The sequence below is a fragment of the Dipodomys spectabilis genome, unplaced genomic scaffold (assembly GCF_019054845.1).
Source record: "Dipodomys spectabilis isolate Male_0828 unplaced genomic scaffold, ASM1905484v1 ptg000075l, whole genome shotgun sequence".
Lineage (NCBI taxonomy): Eukaryota > Metazoa > Chordata > Mammalia > Rodentia > Heteromyidae > Dipodomys > Dipodomys spectabilis.
In genome coordinates, this window is record NW_024870752.1 from 7,919,916 (window position 1) to 7,940,569 (window position 20,654).

Sequence of the window (20,654 nt, forward strand, 5' to 3'; positions counted from 1 at the left end):
AAGCAGATCACCCTCCCATTAAACTAATCTGGGAGGGGGATCTCAAAATCTTGGGTAAAGCAGAGCATTTTTCTGCCTGTTGGAACAAACTGACTTAAGAAACCAATCAAGCCACAGGACCTCAAGCTGACCAGAGACTCAAACAAGAGGCTGGTTACAGACAAAAGGGAGATACAGGATTCTTCCCACCCCTCCCAAAAAAAAAAAAAAAAAAAAAAAATCAAAGAACTTTTTTTTTTTTTTCTTATTCTTCTTTTCTTTTTTTTTTTGGTGCCTTATGTATATAAAAAATTTTTTTTCCTTTTCTAAAAATTTTATTAATCTTTAATTTTTGCCTTTTGTGAAAAAATAATTGTTTTCCAGTAACTTTTTTTTCCTCTTATAATTTTTATTTTAGGAATATGTGAATGTGCGTTTTCCTTTCTTTTCTTGTCTTTTTTCTCTTTTTCTTTCTTTTTTAACTATCTTTTTGTTTTTTGTCTAGCTCTACTGAACTTCTGATCTTTTTTCTCCCTTATCCTTTTCACCTTTTCCTCTCTTTTGATCTTCTTTATGTGACTTAACTCTTGTCCTGCACATCCTCAGATAAACTCGTAGTTAACTAGTAGACCCTATCCCCCATTGTATACACACTTAATCCACAAATTTATTACTCAATTCAAAACCTCCGAGACTTAAATTCCTTAATAGCAGTACTACCTCTTTATACCTACATAATATTTTAAGCCTTTTTTAAAGTTTTTCACTTCTCCTCTATGTCCCTTCCCTTCTCTTAATATACTCACATTCCTCTCTAAATAGATGGTCTTTTAATCTCCATAATAATATTAATTTTTACGTTTCTATTTTTTTCTGGTCTCTTTTCATTTCCCTTTCCCTTTCTTCTTTTTCTCTCTCTCTCTACTTGCATCCTACCCAACCTATTTCCTGCATTAGGATTAGGACATAGTTAACTCTCCCTGTGCTTCCCCCACACCAATCTATTCCTATTTTTTACCCACATCTCTCCCTAACCCTAATAATTTCTGGTTCTCCAAATTCTTCTCTGAGGTTCGAAGCCCATTAACATATAGTTGTTTGATGTTGAATAGATGTATCTGTTGAACTAGATTGTATCTGTAGACTATTGACTGTACAAATGCAAACTTTGATTGATGGTTGCCTTAAGATAATGTTCTAGCACAAAACTGGTGCTATTTTCATCTCAAATGGGCAGAGTAAGCTGGAAAAACACAAGAAAAATGGCAAATCCGGATATCTCAATTCCCAATCTTGATAATCAGGGGTTAGAACAGATAATGAATAATCCAGAGGAGAGTTCCCAAATAGCTCTACAAACACTGCTGGCAAACATGATAAATGAGAAGTTTGACAAATTACAAAGGACTGTGTATGAACGTGAAAGGGAGAGAGAGGAGGCATCCCAAAAGCTTATACAGGAATATCATAAGCGTGAGGAAGCTACTCAAAAACTGATACAGGATTTGCGTGAACAACTTGAGAATACTCAAAGAGAAAGGGAGGAATGGCATGAGCAGGCTGAAAACACTCAAAGAGAACTGCAGGAATCCCAGGAACGGGAGGAAAGAGAACTACAGGAATCCCATGAATGGGAGGAAGCTAATCAAAGAGTAATTCAGGAATTGAGAGACCAGGTAGAGAATACACAAAGATCACTAAAGGCATTCATGGAATCCATTAACAAAGAACTGAAGGAAGTCAGGGAGACCACAAAGGGAATGCTGAATGGAACCCAACAGAAGGAATGGGAGTCCAAAGAAACCATAACCAATCAACTAAGTGATTTGAGAACAAACACTGAACACCAAATTAAGGAAGTAAAGAAATTCATACAAGACCTAAAACAGAGCTTCAACAAAGAACTTGAAGCCATCAAAGCTGACCAATTAGAAGGAAAAGAGATAAAAAGCAAAGTAGAGAATATTGACAGCAGGTTAGACCATGCAGAAGATCGAATCTCAGGGATTGAAGACAGCCTAGATATTATAGAGAAAGAACATACAACCATCCAAGACAAGTCCAAGAAATATGATAGATCTATCCAACACCTGGAAGACACCATCAGAAGGCCTAATCTAAGGATAATGGGTGTAGAGGAGCACCTAGAAACAGAAGTTAATGGTCTAGGAAATTTGTTTAACAGGATCCTAGCAGAGAACTTCCCAAACATACAAAAAGATAGGCCTATTCAGATACAAGAAACTTTTAGAACCCCAAATAGACCAGACCAGAATAGGACATCCCACCGCCACATTATAATCCACACAGGAACAACTCAGAACAAGGAAAAGATCCTTAAAGCTGTCAAGGAGAAAAGGGTAATCACCTATAAAGGGAAAACAATTAGAATCACCTCAGATTTCTCAGCAGAGACAATCAAAGCAAGAAGAGCCTGGAATGATGTATGCCATGCCCTAAAAACAAACAACTATCAACCAAGAATACTGTACCCAGCTAAATTCTCACTCATAACTGAAGGCCAAATAAAAACCTTCCATAGCAAAGAAAAATTGAAACAATACATCTCCACCAAACCAGCCCTACAAAAGATTCTTAAAGATGTCCTACACATAGAAAACCAACAAGACCGCAATAAAGGCCAAGAAACTGCACCCAAACTGAGAATCCAAGAACCATAGGAAGAACCCAGTTTTTACAGCCCCCAAGAAGGTGGATAACATGGCAGGAACTCCCAAATACCTCTCAGTCCTTTCTCTTAACGTTAACGGACTGAACTCTCCAATTAAGCGACATAGACTGTCTAGTTGGATTAAAAAACAAGACCCGTCTATCTGCTGCCTGCAGGAGTCACATCTTGCCCATAAAAACAAACACATTTTCAATGTTAAAGGCTGGAACAAAATCTACCAAGCAAACGGCCCCCATAAACAGGCGGGAGTTGCAATCCTAATATCAGATAAAATAGACTTCAAATTAAAGTTCGTGAGAAGAGATAAAGAAGGTCGCTACAAACTAATTAAAGGATCTCTCCTTCAGGAGGATATTACAATTCTAAATATCTATTCGCCAAACAATGGAACACCCAAATTTATCCAAGAAACACTACTTTCCCTCAAATCCCATATAGATCCAAAGACATTAATTGTTGGGGATTTTAACACACCACTCTCCCCACTAGATAGATCAACTCGGCAAAAACTCAACAGAGAAACCGCAGATCTAAACAGCTGCACAGATCAACTAGACTTAACAGACATCTACCGAACATTTCACCCAGCAGCATCAGAATACACGTTTTTCTCAGCAGCACATGGAACGTTTTCTAAAGTAGACCACATTTTAGGCCACAAAGCAAACTTGTCTAAATTCAGAAGCATTGAAGTTATACCTTGCATTCTCTCTGACCACAAGGGAATAAAATAAGAACTCACCACCAAAAGCCACCAAAGAAAGTCCGGCATCACATGGAGGCTGAACAACACACTGCTGAATCATGAGTGGGTCATGGAAGAGATTAGAAAGGAAATTCAAATGTTCATGTTATTCAATAAAAATGAACACACAAATTACCAGCTCCTCTGGGACACAGCAAAGGCAGTACTCAGAGGCAAGTTTATAGCTCTGAGCTCCTACATCAACAAATTGGAGAAATCTGAAACTAACAATTTAATGACACATCTAAACCTCCTTGAAAAAGAGCAGCAAGATAAACCCCAATCCAGTAGACGGAAAGAAATAATCAAAATTAAATCAGAATTAAATGCATTAGAATCCAACAAAACTATAGAAAGAATCAACAAAGAGTTGGTTCTTCGAAAAACTTACCAAAATTGACAGACCCTTAGCAAATCTTATCAGAAAAAGAAGAGAACACACCCAAATTAATAAACTCAGAGATGAGAATGGAAACATCAACACGGAAACAACCAAGATTCAGAACATTATAAGGGAATACATCTCAAAACTTTATGCTAATAAGTTTGAGAACTTGACAGAAATGGACCTTTTCCTAGCAAATATTGACATGCCAAAACTAAACCAAGATGAGTTAAACAATCTTAACAGGCCCATATCAAGCACTGAAATAGAAACAGCAATAAGAGACCTCCCAGCTAAGAAAAGTCCAGCGGAATTTACAGCGGAATTTTACAAGGCCTTCAAAGCACAGCTCACACCAATACTCCTCCAACTCTTCAATGAAATTGAAAGAGAAAGCTCACTACCGAACACATTCTATGAAGCTATCAAAACCCTCATCCCAAAACCAGGCAGGGACTCATCAAAGAAAGAGAACTATAGACCCATTTCTTTGATGAATATTGATGCAAAACTTCTCAACAAAATTTTAGCCAATTGACTTCAACAATTCATCCAAAAAATCATACACCACGATCAAACAGGATTCATTTCAGGGATGCAAAGCTGGTTCAATATACGCAAATCAATTAATATTATTCATCACATCAACAGGAGCAAGAATAAGAACCACATGGTTATCTCAATAGATGCAGAAAAAGCATTTGACAAGATCCAACACCCCTTTATGATGAAGGTTTTGGAAAAATTAGGAATCCATGGAACATTCCTCAATACAATAAAGGCTGTGTATGACAAACCTACAGCCAGCATTATACTCAATGGTGAAAAACTAAAGCCATGTCCTCTTAACTCAGGAACAGGACAAGGATGCCCACTCTCTCCACTTCTCTTCAATCTAGTATTAGAATGCCTAGCTACAGCAATAAGACAAGATGCAGACATAAAGGGGATCCAAATAGGGAAAGAAGAAATAAAACTCTCCCTCTTTGCAGATGACATGATCTTGTATTTAAAGAATCCCATAGACTCCACTCCCAAATTACTCAAGCTGATTCAAAACTTTGGCAAAGTAGCAGGTTATAAAATTAACCCCCCAAAATCAATGGCTTTTCTGTATGCCAACAATGAGAAAAGTGTGGCTGAAATTAGGAAAGCAAATCCATTTGTATTAGCCCCATAAAAAATAAAATACCTAGGAATTAACTAAAGAAGTGAAGGACCTCTATGATGAAAACTTTAAAATCTTGAAAAAGGAAATCAACACAGAACTTAAAAAATGGCAAAACCTCCCATGCTCCTGGATTGGAAAGATTAACATCGTGAAAATGGCAATACTTCCCAAGGCTATCTACAAATTCAACGCAATACCTATCCAAATTCCACCCTCATTCTTCAAGGAAATAGAAGAGGCAATCCAAAAATTCATATGGAACAATAAAAGACCCCGAATAGCAAAAACGCTCCTCAACGGAAAGAACACTGCTGGAGGAATATCAATACCAAATTTCAAACTCTACTATAAAGCCATAATAATCAAAACAGCTTGGTATTGGCATAAGAACAGACCTCAGGACCAATGGAATAGAATTGAAAACCCAGAAATGAACCTACAGACCTATAGCCATCTAATCTTCGATAAGGGAGCTAAAACAATAGAATGGAAGAAAGACAGCCTCTTCAGTAAATGGTGCTGGCAAAATTGGTTAACTACATGTAGAAAACTAAAGCTAGATCCTTATATATCACCCTGTACCAGAATCAACTCCAAATGGATCAAAGACCTTGAAGTCAAAGCAGACACTCTGAAAACATTACAGGATGGAATAGGAGAAACCTTAGGTCTCCTTGGCTCAGGCCGAAATTTTTTGAATAGAGACCCGGAAACACAACAAATCAAAGAAAGGTTGGACAAATGGGATTGCATAAAGTTGCAGAGCTTCTGCAGGGCAAATGACATAGCTAGCAAGATCAATAGAAAGCCCACGGATTGGGAGAAGATCTTTACTAGCCATACAACGGACAAGGGTCTCATATCTAAAATATACTTGGAACTCAAAAAATTAAACCCCCCAACAACAAATCCTCAAAGAAACAACTGCCCAATAAATAAGTGGGTGAAAGACTTAAAGAGAAACTTCTCTGAAGAAGAAAGAAGGATGGCCAATAGACACATGAAGAAATGTTCAACATCCCTAGCCATAAAAGAAATGCAAATCAAAACAACATTGAGATATCACCTCACCCCAGTTAGAACGGCAAAAATCAAGAACTCTAACAACAACAGATGCTGGAGGGGATGTGGACAGAAAGGAACCTTACTTCATTGTTGGTGGGAATGTAAACTCGTTCAACCACTTTGGAAAGCAGTATGGAGGTTCCTCAAAAGACTTCACATAGAACTCCCCTATGACTCAGCAATCCCAGTTTTGGGCATTTATCCAAATGTTTACAAACAAGACCACACTAAAGCTACCAGCACAACAATGTTTATTGCAGCATTATTTACCATAGCTAAGATATGGAACCAACCCAGATGCCCCTCAGTAGATGAATGGATCAAGAAAATGTGGTATGTATACACAATGGAATTCTATGCCTCCATCAGAAAGAATGACATTTCCCCATTTGTTAGGAAATGGAAAGGCTTGGAAAAAATTATATTAAGTGAAGTAAGCCAGGCCCAAAGAAACATAGGTCCCATGGTTTCCCTTATTTGCAATATCTAGTATATGTATGAGTCAAGCAGAAAAGGTCAGATAATGTGATGTCAGGAAAATGAACCCTTAGATATGTATTTTAATGTTTTTTTCTTTCATGCATGTGTTTCTAATGCATTTTTAAGATTATCTCTTTGTTGCTTTGTATGTCCCTCCCCCACAGTTTAACCCCTGCTTTCACTATATTTGATGTCAGTATAACTTGTGGAGGAGATTGGGAAAAACCAGTTGTTTAAGGATACAGGTGGACCTGTTGCAACAATGAGAAGTACAAGTTGTCATGTCCAAAACAAGCTTTACAACGTCGGTGCGGGCGGCGGGGTGGGGGGGGAAGGGGGGGAAGGAGAATGATTGGGATTGGGGGGGAGGGGGAGGCTGGGAAGGGATGTGAAGGGTAAACCAAAGGAGGAGGCTGCAATGCTTGGTAAGAAATGTACGCATTATCCTGCCCATGTAATTGTAACCCCTCTTTACAGTATGTTCACAAATAAAATAAAATTAAATTAAAAAAAAAAAGGAAGGAAGAGAAATAAAAGACAAAAAAAGCAAGCCTCCTTGAATTCCTTCTATATAGTTATTGCTAAATACCTTGAGTTTCTATTCTGTAATTATAACTAACTAATTATATGTCCTTTGGAAATTTCCTTGGTATTTTGGGTTCTTAGTTTTGTTATTTGTAAAAATCAGAATGCCACAAACTCCAACCCATTGAGATGATGTGAGAATTAATATAATCAATTAACAATGTATGTTCAATTCATAGTAGTCCTTAGTAGACTTCTACAAATGATTAAGGGAAATTATAAAACAACCCTGAATCTCATGCCTAGCAAACCATAAGTGTGGGTTTAGTCTCTGGTTATCTGCATTTAGTGTCCAGGTTCTCTGAATTTCCTCTGAATTTCCCGTGTCAACACTAGCACATTCCAGACAGAATTAATGTTATTCACTTTTCCATTGATTACAATTATAAAAAATAAAAACTATAAAAGCTGTAAAATAAAAATTCCTCTGTATAGCATGAACAAAGTTTTAGATTTATTTTACTTAATGTTTTAAAGCTGTAGTATTAATCTTGTGATTTTATACTTAAACACATATCATTGAACTATTTGAAACATAACATTAATGGTGCTAACAGATTTATTTTCTCAAACTATAAGTAAAAGTTCCAAGAATATTTATCTCAGAAATGAAAAAGATACCCAGCTGTTTAGAAGGCAGCTCACTTATAATTTAGATGCATATACAGAGTATAAAAAGTTCTTAGATATGACAAAGAATTTCTGTTCAATTTATTATCCCAGGAGGAAAGACCATTAAAAATTAGGAAAGTGATCTAGGATAAATTAGGAACATGATCAAGGCTCTAAAAATTTTCAGTTGGAAGGGATTGTTAATGTTTAGTGTTTAGATAAACTAAACATATACTTAACAATGTTGATAGTCCTTGGCATTGTGTTTGGCACATGAAGGCTGAACAAATATTGCTGAATATTATTTATATTACTGAGGAAAATTATCTATATATTTTGAAAGACTTTCACTTTGCAGGCAAAAGGACAACAAATGTCTACAAATAATTTTACTTGAAGGGACATATATTTATATTTTTTAGTTTTGGAGGCAGAAATCCCAAATCAAGCTGTCTGGAGGGTTGTTCATTTCTGGAGGTGCTGAGGGAGAATCTCTTGTCTCTCTTCAAGCTTCTCATGTTGCTGACAATCTTTCACATTTTCTTGTTTATAAACCTGTAATTGTAACATTCAGTGCTTCCCCATCTTCTTCTTGTCTTTACTTTTGTGCTTGTCTTCTCTTGTCAGAATTTGCATTTGGGGACTTATTTGAAATAATTAAGGCCCACAATTTCAACATACAAATTTATTCTAGAGCTACTTTGATATGATCCTTAATGGTATGAGTCTAGGTTCCTACAAAGCTACACAGTTTCTATTAAATACGTTAGGTAGATGTTCATTGTAAGAAAATAAACGCATATATTTTCTTTAAAAATTAGAATGAGCCGGGCGCTGGTGGCTCACGCCTGTAATCCTAGCTACTCAGGAGGCTGAGATCTGAGGATCTCGGTTCAAAGCCAGCCCAGGCAGGAGAGACCGTGAGACTCCTATCTCCAAAAAACCACCAGAAAACCGGAAGTGGCACTGTAGCTCAAGTGGTAGAGCGTTTGCCTTGAGCTGAAGAGCTGAGGGACAGTGCCCAGGCCCAGAGTTCAAGCCCCACGGCCGACAAAAAAAAAAAAAAAAATTAGAATGAACTTTTAGTGTTTTGTTGCAAAATGATGAGAACTTCCAAATATTTTTCAGATAGTATGTAGATTTATTGAGGTTATGTCTAAATTGCAAAGCACAGCAGTGCCTTTTTTTTTTTTTTAAGAACTTCCGTCTTTAAATAACAGGTCAGGCCTAGTGTTTTTTAAATTTATAACATGTAAAAGTATACTCTGTAAATACTACTAAAAATTGATATGAGTAAAAGTTGATATGTTACAAAGAAACTCAGCACATAGACCAAATAATGTACTCAGTATAGATAAGCATTTAGGATGAAAAATTATAATGTCAAATTAGTAAGGAAAGACATTTTATATAGATGCTATTGGGAACTATATAATTATAATGTTTGTCTTCTATACTTCTGGAGAAATTTATTTTATTTTTCTCTACTAATTCCTTAAAAATATCTGAAGTAGGGGAAATTTTGTTAAAGCTCTTTGGTTTTTCCTACTTGTGGGACATGGAAGGAGAACGGAAGGTAATACATACATTTGTTTTCCTTCCATTGTCAAATTTCCATCTTGCCAAATAAGGATATTTAAATCCTATAAACAAGAGAACAGTTATGAATCATTTATATTCAAAAATATAATTATGTGCCATAAAACAGAACTAAACAAAATTTGAAATAAAGCACAATTCTTCCCAAGAAAAGACCGCATATAACTATATGCAAACAGCAAAAATTTTACTTTTCTTCAGTGTTTGATATCAAAGTTAGCTTGTTTCTCTGTTTAAAATTTTTAATTTAAAAATTAAATTTTTTTAAATTCTTTGTTTTAAGCTTCCATGTTTTTTTTTTTTTTTTTTTGGTCAGTTGTGGGGCCTAAACTCTGGGCCTTGGCGCTGTCCCTCAGCTCTTCAGCTCAAGGCTAGCATTTTACAACTTGAGCCACAGCACCACTTCTGGCTTTTTCTGCTTATGTGGTGCTGAGGAATCAAACCCAGAGCCTCGTGCATGCAAGGCAAGTGCTCTACCACTGAGCCACTTTCCCAGCCCCAATTGTTTTTTTTTTTTTTTTTTTTTTTTTTTATTATAGTTCTTGCCCTACGTCCATGGTTCTCAGCTAAGTTAAAGCAACTCTTAACACAACTTTTCTGTTTAGAACATTCTGGGAGAGGAGCTGAGAAACAAGGACTTGATAACATTTTCTTCCAGTTGCTTCCTAACAACTGTTAGGAGATGGTTTAGATTTTTTTTTGTTGGTCTTGGGGCTTGAACTCTGGGTCTGAGTGCTGTCCCTGAGATCTTCAGCTCAAGGCTAGCTCTCCACCACTTGAGCCACAGCACCACTTCCAGTTTTCTGGTGGTTAATTGGACTTTCCTGCCCGGGCTGGCTTTGTCCGGGATGGCTTTGAATCATGATCCTCAGATCTCAGCCTCCTGAATAGCTAAGATTACAGGCTTGAGCCACTGGCGCCAGGCCATGATTTAGATTTTATTAAACTTTAGGAAAGCACATTCTGATCTCTTGTTTCCACAGATAGTTGATATCTGTCAATAAATCATGTGAGAATGATGTAGACTCACAGATTCCTGCCTGTCTGCCTGCCACCTCCCTCCCTCCCTCCCTCTCTTCCTTCCTTCCTCCCTTCCTCCCTTTCTGCCTTCCTGCCTTCCTGCCTGCCTGCCTGCCTGCCTTCCTGCCTGCCTGTCTGCCTGCCTGCCTTCCTGCCTTCCTGCCTTCCTCCCTTCCTTCCTACCTTCCTTCCACAGTTTCATTAGTCCCTTTGGCTACCTTTAGTATGAGATTTAATGTTAGCCCTTGCAAAACTAGAACAAGATTATAGTAGTTATAAACAGAACTTGTTACGGATATTTTCCTTGAACATAATGTCTTAGAGAAGTATCCAAACTGTAGATGACAAAAATTCAGGATAGTTGTGGTTAAACTTTTGAAAAACAGTTTTAGCTATTCAAAGAAATCCTATTATGTTCATTACATATTTTAGGAGAATAATTATGATTGACAGAATTAGACCAACACTATCAAGCTTTCCACTTAACAAATAGGAACACAGGCACATACTCCTTTTTTTTTTTTAATTGAAAGGCTAGCATCATTAGCAATTTTGATTTAGGTAACTGGCTTGTTTTTCTGAACTTGGCATTTTAGGAGGCATTTATAGGAACACAAATACATTTAGTACACACAGCAGCCAGCTTACTTAACATCAAAGCCCTATGCTCTATTTCTAGAATTTTCCTTCTGGGCAGAGGAAGGAGATGAGGTGATGTGGAGTCAATTTTACTAAAGAGTTTATCAATACATTCCTGAGCCTGTACGAAGACTGAGGAAGAACACTTAGATGTACCAAATTTTGTACTTGATTATAAGGAAGTTTGTTTTCTACAACTAGTGAATAATTTTTCTCCCATGAATATCCTAATTTTATCTGCTTCATGGCTGATAACATTTCTTCACCTGTTTTGCTACACTGAAATTGTATTCAACCACAACAAAAAAACCTCTTTTATTGCTCTTTCTTAGAAAACAAATCCTCCTAAGTTGCAGTATAAAATGGCTATCTCCAGTATAATCTCAGTTATTGAAATGGATGAAATGCAAATCTGCTTCAGCTGGATTGTGGGGTTTTTCTTTGAGTTTGAAGTTATTACAAAATTGACACTTTACTCACTGAAAGATAAGGAACATCAAAATGCAGTTTTTAAAAAGCCATTTGGAAAATAGGGATGTTAAGAATAGCAGATCTCTGAGAAAATACCCCTTAGCTAGCACAGAATCTCCTTCCTAAAGAGCACACATCATTTCATATGCACATTAAAATCTACCCAGTTGGTGGAAAAGTTCTACTGAGTTGCCTCATGATGCATACTGCAATAGCCTGCAGCATTTTTATTCCTCTGTGCATGAGAATTAGTCATTATTTAAAAAGAATTTCTTGTTTTGATGAAATAAATATATATGAAACCAATTTGGTGGCTACAAATGAGAACATTGTGACTTTTTATATTATTAATAATTTGAGAATGAGGTTTATTTTCTTTAATAGTGTACTTACAATTGGTTGTACATTTGAAAGCTACTTTTGTATTATATCAATTATATTTTTAATGCTTTCTGGGTACATTATTTTTAGGGCCAGAAAGAGTTCTAGAAGGACAAAGAGAGTAACAAATAACTGAAGAAGTATTAAGATTATTACAGATGTCTGTAATCCAGTAATATAGACTGAATTTATTAAATGCAAATCTAATAATATAAATGTTTCAAAAAATAGTAAGTAGATTTTTTTTGTCTTTTACCATTCAGTGCTTTACTTGTAGATTTATCGGCACATTCTAGTTACAACAAATGAGGGAAACCATGCAACCTATATTTCTTTGGGTCTGGCTCACTTTGCTCAGTGTAATTTTTTTCTAACTCTTCCCATTTCCTTAGGAATGGTGCAATATCATTTTTTTTCTGATGAAAGGGTAGATTTCCATTGAGTATATGTAATACATTTTCTTGATCCATCCATCCATTAAGTTATGTCTTGGACATGATAAATTACATAGGACTCTATAGACATTGACACAATGAGACCAAAGTAGGATTTTCTTAGGAGAGGACCAAAAAGACTCAATATCCATGTGCTATTCACTGCATCATATAAAATGATGTTTATCGAAATGAGCTCCAAGAAATGTACAAGAGGATTTTTGTTATTTTGCTTTTTTCTCCTTTCTCCTTTATCTCATTTTTTTCGCTTTCTCATTTTGTCTCATATGCAACTTTATCTGTTAGGGGAGCACAAAGATGGTGGGACAAAGAGTGAACAAATGTAGCAGTGGTATGCACTAGATACTACATTGAAAATGAACTGTACAACTTGTGCAAGAAGGGATCAAGAAAGGAAAATTGGGATTAAATGAGGAAAAAAGAAATTTACTCATTATCAACTTAAGTAACTATAACCTCTGTGTACATCATCTTTATAATAACAATAAATAAATAAATAAATATACAATATAAAAAATAAAAAAATAGTAGAAATGTCCTGATATTTGTCAGAAAACAGGATCGTGGTTACTAGGGTAAGGAATTCACAGATGTTGATCAAAGGATACAAAATTCCATTGAACAGGGGATAAATTCAAACCACTTAATGTGCCATGTGGTAGTTATAGTTAGTAATAATGCATTATATTCTTACAAAGTGAAAAAGTGAGTATAGAAATGGTCTGTGCAACTTGGTGTGGGGGGGAAGTAGGAGAAAAATGAGGGAAAGGATAACAAGTTTGACAAGAAATGTGCTTATTACCTTACTTATGTAGCTCTAACCCCTCTGTACATCACCTTGGCAAAAAAAAAAAGAAAAAAGAAAAAAGTGAGCAAGCATTCTTGACTGCAGCCAAGAAGTCCTTGTATATACCACAAAATTAAGAAAAATAAGGGAGAGAGTAGTTTGGAGGGGGGGTGAAAATGTTGAAGGATGACCCAGATCAAGGTGCTTTGTATACATAAACTGCTTTGCTAAATGGCAAAATGTTTCAATATATATCCTAACAAATTAAGAAAAGTGAGGGAAGGGGTAGGTTGGGAGGGATGGGTGAGAATGATGGGTCACATTGATCAAGACCCGCTATAGTCAAAATCTGCTTCGTTGAAGGGTGACTCCTTTGTACAATTTCTTAAAGAAAATAAAAATATTCAAAAAAGATTAAGCAATGTAATGTGAAATATATACAGATTTCATATATAATGCTCTATATCATAAATACATACAATAATATCCTTGCCAATTAAAACATTTATTTATCTGAATAATACTGGCAGAATTGGAAGTCATAGGTAGTGACACATTTAACAAAGAAGAGAGGCAATTTAAATAAATTGATAAAAGATACATTATGTCACTTAAATTCCTAGCAAGTAACAGCAAGGACTATTGGGATTTTTTATGGAGAACTTTCAGCTTGCAAAGGTGTGAGCCAAGTTAGATTTAGCTGTGTGTGTGTTAAGGCATGCAGAGATTAGCAGCATCAGAATGGCATCACACCCCTAGGGCAAGGGAAACAGATGTGTTACTAGAACCTGCTGGGTGCTAAAACAGCAGAGAGAGGCTCCTTCTTCCAGAAACCAGGTCATAATAGCACATAGCCAAGCCAGTATGTTGCATCAGCAGGGCCAAAGCAGAAATCTTCTGTCATTGCCTCCTTGGCTAAACCCAACTGGAAGCCACACCTCAAATAGTGTTCTAGGTATTTTTAATTTTACATATAATTCTTCATGTCGTACTTAGCAGACATTAGATTCACCTGATTACTTAGACTTTTAACTTCTGGTTCAGCCACATTTTTGTATATTTACATATTTCTTTTTCTTGTGTCAAAAGTTTTGTACAGATTCTATATTCAGGTCCACTGTTCAGTCATTACTCATTTTTGCAAGAGAGCTCTACTGCTCAAGTATTTGCTTTCCCTAAAAGGGCATGAATATAGATTTTTGATTCTTGTTCCTTCTGTCTTGCTAAGAATTATATGAATTCTTTTGCTGTAAACTGACTGAGGGACTGGACGATATGGGCTCCTTTCAGGCACTTAGTTGAGAGATGGGCACTGTGAAGAAAGTGATTTTTATTCAGTTGAACTCGAATTGTGGCTCCTTCCTCTCTCCCATTTATTTGTCAAAATAGTAAGACTGAAGCTAAGCTATTCCAGTTGTGAAAACTATTTTATTTCTAACTTAGTCTTTCTGCCCTTCCCACTCCCTGCAGCAGGACCTTGTTTGATTGGAAAGAATTTCAAAAGCAAAACTTAGAGACTTAGTCTTCTACAAACTACTATTATGTTCTCTTGCACAGCTAATTTCTATGTGTGTTATCGGTGCAGTCTATGTAAATAGCTACTCATTTCTCATTTTTTGTGTGTTTCCTCCTGATTTCTTCAGTGACCAGAGCTTCAAATCTAGAGCTTTAAAATGTTTTGAAATTAAGTGTATACTTAGATTCTCAGCTACTTGAAAACATGATGATATATTTCTTGAATTCCAAGTATATGATTGTGATCCAAGGCTTATCCTAGCAAAATATTTAGGACATTATCTGTAAAGAAAATAACTGGAACAAAATGGGACTGAGGCCTTGGCCCTAAACTCAGAACAAGACCCTGAGTTCATACTCTTATATTAATGAATTAATGCTACAATATTGTAAAACAAATTCAGAAGTCACAGTAACATATAAACACATGAAAACCTAAGCTAACATGTAAGATCAAGACTCTGACATTATTCTGCCCAACAACATTGACTGTGGTCTTGGGATAGTCTCTTAACTTTTGATTTGTTTTGTTTTTAAATATCTGGTTTATACAATCTTATGAAGAGTAATGCAAGTAAGTTTAAATTGATGTTTAAAATGAAAATTTTAAGTCTGTATTTACCAGCAAAGTAAGATGCATAATATTCAGATCCTTATTTGAATCAACTTTTATAAAGTAAGCAACATGCAGTTTGACTAAGAAATTATCTTTTTTATTTAACTTTTTATTTTCCTTTCATCTTCCTACTTAGATTATTCAGCAAGTATTCTGGAGAACCATTTTCATCTCCTGCTTTGTGGGAAATTTTACAACTTGTTTTTACAATTCATATTTGCCAGTATTTCTTGTCTTAATTATCCTTGCACATTTGAGATGTCATTGTTTGTTATTATTGTCTCACATTTAGTTACTGGATTGAGGCTCTTTTTTTTTTTTTTTTTTTTTTTTTTTCATCTGATGAGGTTGTGAATTCCTGAGAGCTGGAACTGCTTTTTATTGTATCAGAAAATAAATACGGAAGGCACCCAAGACAGCCTCATCACATGAAGCTGTGTGACTACAGATTTAAGCTTGCATGAGTCCAATATTTTGGAAGATCACAGTTTATAAAATTTCTCTTCCATTGTGCATTTATCCCTGCTCTAGTGCTATTAAAGTAATGAAATTTCTGGTTCAGTACTCATAATGTGGAACCTTGCAGTACGGAATGATAAAGAAGAGCTTCAAATTAGCTTTAGTGTTAGTTTCATAGACAAACCACTACAGATCTTCCATGCTATCTTACTCAATTTGAGTGAAATTGAAAGACTAAATTAACCAGTGGCTACTAATGGCAGATATTTTTTCACTGCCACTTGAAGAAGCATCATTTCACTTACATGTGCTTTTGATTTAATATTAAACATACAGCAAATACTAAACATTTGACCTTCAAATCTGCATGATATGACCCTTAAAATAGATCAGACTTCATCCGTGTGTGTCTGGACCATTGTAACTAAGTGTACATTTGTGAAAAGGGATAGTCAGAAGAAGTCTATAAATGCAAAGTTGAGACTTCCTTTACATTTTCCCAGTGTGCCAAAAATTAGTGGTAGATAGTGATTGACCAAGGGGAGCAGAGTACAAAATAAAGTCAAGTTCACTCTTAGATTTACTCACGTTTTTCAGATATGTTATGAGGATCCAAGCATCCAAGGAAGCCTATTGACCAGAACTACAACATGAAGTACACTTTTTCCTAGAGAGGACTTATAAATTTCTGAAACTCTGAATTTCTGAAACCCAATTTATGAAACTCTGTGACTTTTGTTATCTCATCTCTGGGGTAAGGATAATTTATATTTGATCTTAAGTATTGTTATCACTTTATTGTTATTGTTATAATCTTTACATAGCATTATAATGTTAGATATAAATATTTCTAGAGGTTATGCCATGATAAACATAAGTTGAAAATATTAGAAATAGAAATATCTATAACACATCAAAATAACAAAACATCACAGCTCAATAAGACAGTACATTGTAGAGTTCAAATGTCAGTCATTAGCAGATGCAGTTTGCTCTTCTTGCCTAGTATCCTATATTACTAGCCCAGGAAAGGAAAAAAAAATCAGACTTTGAATACAGTTTCTACTACTTGCAGATTGCTTTCCCACCATCCTAAAACTAAAACATAGTAAATTAAGCTCTCTTTAGGATTAACTGGACTTTACTTAATTAGTTATTTATGTAATATTTCACTATTGTACTTTTTATGTAAAAATCCAAAGTATTTCTTCTATACATTTAAGAAAAACTTATTTTTATTTTTTGCTAAGGTTTATGACTAAGGTTATATCCTATGGAGAGGTTATGCTAAATAATATTTAGTCTTAGAGAGTTACATTGGAGTCTGATAATTTAGTTGTAATATAAATCACATGCAAATCATATAATTCTTTAGAAAGACTAAATCAAAGCTCAGCAAAATAAATACCAGGCAATTGGTACTTACAAGGGATACTTAACAATCTCATTTTCAAGATGAGGTTGATAGATAGGTAAATGAAGAGGGTAAATAGGGAAGAATGAAGTCAAGAATTCATTGTACATACTACAAAATTATAAAAATAAGGGAAGGAGTGGGTAAAGGGAAGTGAAATGTTTAGGGGTTGACACAGATCAAGATACACTGTGTACATAATTTCCTTGGTGAAATGGCAAAAGAAATCAGTACATATCTTGAAAATTAAGAAAAATAAAGGAAGAAGTGAGGTGAGAGATACGGAAAAGGATGGGTGAGAATGTTGAACATTGATGGAGATATATTGTTTTGTTGAATGTCAGCTCCTTTGTACAACTACTTAAAGACAATAAAAATATTTAGAGGGTACTAAATGTGGCTTCGTTGAAAACTGTTTGCCTAGCATGCATGAGGCCCTAGGTTTAATTTCTTGGTCCCACATATGATTGATAAAGTAAAAAAAAGTAAAATAAACATTAAAATTATTTAGTAAATTACATTGAATTAAGACATGTTTTAAAAAGTGTTATGTAATGTTCTTTTGAATGATATGATTTATTAATATACCGTGATGCTTTTTTAAATTTTTTTTATTTTTTATTTTTGGGTCTGGTCATGGGGCTTGCACTCTGGGCCTGGGCGCTGTCCCTCAGCTCTTCAGCTCAAGGTTAGCGCTCTACCACTTGAGTTTCTTTTTTGCTTATGTGGTGCTGAGGAATCGAATTCAGGGCCTCATGCATGCAAGGCAAGCGCTCTACCACTGAGCTACCTTCCCAGCCCTACCTTGATGCTTACATTGTTTTAAATTTTAGATTTGATGAATTTTTGTCCTTTCAAATTTATCTGAAGCTACTTACAAAAAAGTGTATTCTTTTAATTTTAACTAGCTTTACTAAGGAGTTCCCATTCATCAAGCTTCTCATAGGTATACTTAACAAAGTACAAAAAATTCCACGGTCATTTCAAAGATGACTTGTTGGGTTTCCAAACCAAGGGCTTTTAATGCTGTGACCAGAGATAGAAGTTCTCCATAGCATGCAATTGTCACTCAATAGTAGTGCTATGTTTTCCAGAGGAGATGTACTGTAATAAAATTGGAAAAAGCAATAAGCCAAATGTTCTAGATTATATTAAAAAGAAAATTCCATATTTGATAAGTTAAATTATCAAATTGTTCTATTAAATAAATATAAAATAATCAGGAAATTTTAAATACTTCAAAAGTGTTACTTAATATTTGACTTAGCTTTTCCTTTTCAATCATAAACATATGTCTGAAATTATTTAATAACTAAATAAAGTCTTCACATTATTCCCTTCAGATGTCTGGGAAGGTGGCTCATGTGGTAGAGTGCTTGCTTTACATTTATGAGGCCCTGGGTTCAATTCCTTAGCACCACAGAAGTGGAAAAAGCCAGAAGTGGCACTGTGGCTCAAATGTTAGAGTGCTATCCTTGAGCTGAAGAGCTGAGGGACAGTGCCCAGGCCCAGAGTACAGGCCCCACGACTGACCAAAAAAAAAAAATTCCCTTTAGTAACACTTGCTTTCTCTACTTATTTTATTAAGGGTTTATAACCCTTAACTGGAAATAGTATATAATTACTTCCCTACCCTAACTTAATGTTCATGACTATCTGCTTACTTATACACAACTCTGAGAATGTGACATGTTTTCTTGGCCTCTTGTTTGCAAATATAAAAAGTAAAATGTTATGTTTTTGCTAGTCAATAAGTTTAGGAGGAGTCTTCTGTTAATAAATTTACTAAAAATTTGATTGCATATTCTTCAAAACATTAAAATTTTAGAACAAGGCTGGGAATGTGGTTTAGGGGTAGAATGCTTGCCTAGCATGCATGAAGCCCTGGGTTTGAATCCTCAGTACCACATACGTAGAAAAAGTCAGAAATGGTGCTGTGGCTCAAGTGATACAGTGCTAGCCTTGAGCAAAAGAAGCTCAGGGACTGTGCTCAGGCCTTGAGTGCAAGTCCCAGGGCTGTCAGTAGATAGTACATAAAATTTTTAGAAAAAACAAGTATGATTTGCTAGTGTTTGATTGCTGTTTATGGCAATACAAGCGTTTACCTTTAATTATGATTTTAGTTATCAAGATGTACAATTTTACAAGACAGGTATTGAGAATATTTTTGAATTATGTCCCCCACTTCCTTGATTTTCTCCCAGTCCCCACTCCTTGTCTCTGACACAAGTTGCATAGTTCATTTTCTGCATAGTGTGTATTGTATACCATAACTGCATTTATTCACCCTTCCTCCTGCACAGCTCTTCAGCTCAAGGCTAGCGCTCTATCACTTGAGCCACAGCGCCACTTCCGGCTTTTTCCTTTTTTGCTTATGTGGTGCTGAGGAATCGAACCCAGGGCCTCAGGCATGCAAGGCAAGAGCTCTACCACTGAGCCACCTTTCCAGTCCCTCCTGCATTACTTTTTAAGAAATATAATCATTTAGTGGAGACTCTAAGAAAGATTATTTCTAAATGAAGTTAATATTTGACTTTATTAAAAAATCTTCCAGTCTCTGGAGGTTCCTCAGGAGACTCCACATAGAGCTCCCCTATGACCCAGCAATCCCACTTTTGGGCATTTACCCAAATGTTTACAAACAAGACCACACTAAAGCTACCAGCACAACAATGTTTATTGCAGCACTATTTACTATAGCTAAGATATGAAACCAACCCAGAAGCTCCTCAGTAGATGAATGGATCAAGAAAATGTGGTATATATACACAATGGAATTCTATGCCTCCATCAGAAAGAATGACATTGCCCCATTTGTTAGGAAATGGAAAGGCTTGGAAAAAATTATATTAAGTGAAGTAAGCCAGGCCCAAAGAAACATAGGTCCCATGGTTTCCCTTATTTGCAATATCTAGTATATGTCTGAGTCAAGCAGAAAAGGTCAGATAAGGTGATGTTAGGGAAATGAACCCTAAGATATGTATTCAAATGTTTTGTTTTCTTTCATGCGATTGTTTCTAACACATTTATAAGATTATTTCTTTGTTGCTTTGTATGTTCCTCCCTCACAGTATAACCCCTGCTTTCACTGTATTTGATGTCGGTATAATTTGTGGAGGGGAAAGGGGAAAAACAAATCGTTTAAGTAGGGATACAGGTGGACCCATTGCAACAATGAGAAGTACAAGTGGTTATGTCGAAAAATGAACTTTACAACTTTGGTGTGGGAGGGGGGGAGCGGGGAGGATTGGGTGGGGGACAAGGGGAGGATGGGAAGGGATGGGAAGGGGAAACAAAGGAGGAGGCTACAATGCTTGATAAGAAATGTACTCATTATCTTGCCCATGTAATTGTAACCTCTCTGTACAGTATTTTCACAATAAATAAAATAAAAATAAATAAAAATAAATCTTCCAGTCTTATTTTAAAATATCTTAAAAATATGTTGACAGGGTAATATTACATGTCCTTTAAATCCTTTATTTTTGTTTATAAAATGATGTATTTTGAAGTCATTAGAAAGAAAATGCTATGAGTATCTATACTTTTTCCCCCCTCAAGTAGAGTCTACAGTTCAAGGCAAT

The 20,654-nt window shown here is 35.6% G+C and overlaps 1 protein-coding gene and 1 non-coding gene across 2 annotated transcripts in view; both read left to right on the forward strand.

The window, feature by feature from the left end:
* Positions 1-20,654, forward strand: part of Gpc5 (glypican 5) — a 1,062,082-nt gene that overhangs the window by 113,500 nt on the left and 927,928 nt on the right. The gene's annotated exons all lie outside the window — the stretch shown is intronic.
* Positions 18,046-18,177, forward strand: LOC122110194. The gene has a single exon (XR_006147847.1). It is a non-coding gene; the product is annotated as a small nucleolar RNA SNORA25 (small nucleolar RNA).